The sequence below is a fragment of the Lutjanus erythropterus genome, chromosome 2, assembly GCF_056507025.1.
Source record: "Lutjanus erythropterus isolate fLutEry1 chromosome 2, fLutEry1.hap2, whole genome shotgun sequence".
NCBI lineage: Eukaryota > Metazoa > Chordata > Actinopteri > Lutjaniformes > Lutjanidae > Lutjanus > Lutjanus erythropterus.
In genome coordinates this window covers 42217291-42221005 of record NC_139318.1, presented here as the reverse complement: position 1 = coordinate 42221005, position 3715 = coordinate 42217291, and positions in this window count along the sequence as shown.

Below are 3715 nucleotides of genomic sequence, written 5' to 3'. Positions count from 1 at the left end.
GTCTGGACCATCAGCAGCTGGTGTGTCTCGTCTGTCTGCATTCAGAAACACACAAGAACCACAAAGTCAGACTTATTAATGAAGTTGCACAGGATTGCAGAGAGGAGCTCCAGAAAACCCTGAAGCCTGTACGGGAGAAACTGGGGGTATTTGAACGAGCTAAAAGAAACTGTGATCAAATATCATTACACATTACGACCCAGGCCCTGCAGACAGAGAGGCAGATTAAGCAGCAGTTTAAGAAGCTTCATCAGTTTCTACAAGAGGAAGAGGAGGCCAGGATCACTGCTCTGAGGGAGGAAGAGGAGCAAAAAATTAGAGTGATGAAGGGAAAGACTGCAACTCTGAGCACAGAGATGGCAGCTCTTTCAGAGACAGTCAGAGCCACAGAGGAGGAGCTGAGAGCTGAAGATCTCTCCTTCGTGCAGAACTACAACGCTGCAGTGAAAAGAGTCGAGCAGTGCCGTCTGCCAGATGATCCACAGCTGGTCTCAGGAGCTCTGATAGATGTACCCAAACATCTGGGCAACCTGACCTTCAAAATCTGGAACAAGATGAAGGAGATGGTCTCCTTCACTCCTGTGATTCTGGATCCAAACTCTGCTCATCCAGAACTCCTCCTGTCTGAAGATCTGACCAGTCTAAGCTGTGGATATGAACAGATGCTTCCTAAAAACCCAGAGAGGTTTGAATCCTCCATCTCTGTCCTGGGCTCTGAGGGTTTCGACTCAGGGACTCACAGATGGGATGTCGAGGTTGGAAACAGTCCGACTTGGATTCTGGGTGTAGCAGCAGAATCATTCCAAAGGAATAAAGACACAGCCTCACAGTCTGGATTATGGAGAATCGTGTTTTACAAAGATGAATACACCACAAGCAGATCTAAGCCCGGTTCTCTCAGGGAAGAAGTTCCAGAGAATCAGAGTTCAACTGGACTTGGTAAAAGGAGAGAGAATTGGAGAGAAAAGAGTAAAGCTGTCATTCTCTGATCCTCAAACTCAAACACACATTCACACCTTCACACACACTTTCACTGACAAGTTGTTTCCATACTTTAACACGAATAGAGAATTCCCACTGAAGATATTATCACGAACAGTGTACAGTGGCAGTTACTGACCTGCCACTTAAAAGGACAGAACCACAAGCTGAGTGCCATTTAGTCCCATTATATTAGAGAAAAAGCTGAAAAATCTATGGTGGATATCTCCAAAACTCTGCAAGTCACACCAAAAAAAAAAATCTAGATGGATAAAAAGCACTACAGTCCGGGGGGAAAATATGTACTTTTGATTTTGGGATATACAGTCCATTTAATGTATGTTTGAGTTAATGCTGATTTCATGCTCAATACTTGATTTTCCTCTCCAGAGAATTATGATAGAGTTCTGTTTAATTTTGACAAAAATCTGGACTTTAATGTCACACAAAGAATCTGTACTGTGTGAGTTATAACTACAATTTTAGTGAGTGGTTCCCTGAAGACGACCATGCAATTAGTGCTTTAAGTGTAAATTTAATTTAGAAGCAAAACCAAGGAGCTGATTGTTGACTGTGAGAAAAACAGAGGCAAAGACAAACTCCGCAATCTACATCAGTGGATTAAGTTCCTGGGAATTAACATCAAAAAGAACCTGTCAGTGACATCACAAATTTCCACCCTGGTAAAGAAAACTCAGAAACGGCTGTATTTCTTAAGAAAACTTAACAAGGCAAAAATCAGAGTCCTTGTTAACTCTTCCTGACTGGAAACTGACTGACATTAGATGAGCACGGCCCATGAAAGGAAGACCCTGCAGCGGGTCATTAAAACTAGCTAGAACATATCAGGGAGGTGAGGTGCCTGCACAGAGCCCAAAGGACGCTAAAAGACAAAACCCACCCCAGCCACAGCTTCTTCACCCTGCTGCCGTCGGGCAAGACATACAGAAGTATCCACTCTGCTGCTGCACCACCAAACTGAAGAGCTGCTTCTCAAATCAGACTGTGAGACACCACCATGTAAAATATATATATATTTCCATCTATTCAAATAATTTGCTGCATATAAATTCCACAGTGTTTTTTGTTAGTAGCTAAAAGAGAACTACATCTTAATCTCACTATACAACCCTGTGGTGTGTCATGATAAATGAACCCACCTTGATTAATATGTTTGAATATGAAGCAGATATTTTCTGTATGTTATTAAGTGTTTTGAACATTTTGTCATTTTAAAAACAATCAATAACAAAAGTAAACGTGTTTACAATGAAAACTGAAGGGTGTGACGCTGTTGATCTTTGTAGGTTTTATAGTTATGGTACTCAATACTAACAGTTCTCAATAACAAAAAATATATTTATTATACCTATTTCTTACTTACATACTCTTCAACTTAGGTTGTGTGGACATGCTTTCAGTTTCAGTTCTGTCACATTAGATGCATTAGAAATAATCCAAACAATGTGGAGCTGGCAGTTGGTCCTGAGTAACCAGATGCCAAACCCAAGCTGCCGTTAAACTCTCATACTTGTACCGGGTGCTTTGTTCTTAGTTTCAGTTAAAGGTCAGAGCGTTTTTCTTCGGTACGTACCACTCAGTCCATCCAAGGCTTCAATCATGACCATAATGTCTCAACAACCGCTTGTCAGATTACATACAATTTTGTTCTATATTCCTGTCCTCCACATGGCTTTTGATTTCAAAGACCCATGACCTTTCCGCAAGCACAACTGCCTGGACGCAATTTCATCACCGTCACCATCGTCTTGTGATTGTATGCTTGACCAGCCAGTCAAGTAACAGTTTGCATCCATGTCTGTCCAGACTCATACGTGTAGTTACTTTAAAAGAATTTAATAAAATGCATTAAATGTGGGGGTTTTTGGCAAATGAAAGTTATTGCTATATTTACATGTATGATTCCAGTGAATAATTTCAGCAATTAAAAACAATGTTGACTTTATTATTACAGAGGAGTAGAGCAGACTGATGGAAGATTTTGTGTGTTTTTCCATAACATTCTGATGTTACAGTGAAGTTGAACTTTAACCTTTTGGATATGAAATGTTATAACCTAATAATTTGATCTTATTATATATTTGTCTGAAACTTCTTACCTTTGACCACCACAATCTAATCAGTTCATCCTTGAGTCTAAGTGGACAAAGAAATGTCTCCAGCCATGTTTCTCACTAACAGACAGGCTTAAAAAAACTGAGCTGACAAACAGCCATAGGAGGATGAAACATTTCCCTTGTAAACTCTTAATGTCATGTTATGCTCTTTTGATTTTATAGGCCCTGTGACTTTTCCTCAAGTACTGCACTCAGTACGATTTTTCTTGTCTTATATACAAAGAATATGAAATCAAGAGTAGACAGATAGACATAGGATTTATGGATCACATTCATGCTCCTCAGAGGATGAACTTGTTTCATTCTGGACCTGCAATCATCTGTCTTCTCGCACAATTCCAGCTGCACCTTATTCATATGACATTTACATGTTGACATGCTGATTACTCCTTTGTATACAGAACATTGCACAGATGTTTTACAGATGTTTACCACCACCAGTGTATGAGTTTATATTCCATGTATACATCATATATACCCATGTGTGCATATTCCTCTATTTATTCCAACAGGACTACTTTTATATAGACAGATTGTACATAGAACCACTAAAAATCCACCAAATGTGCAATAACCATATATATCTCAGTATTACC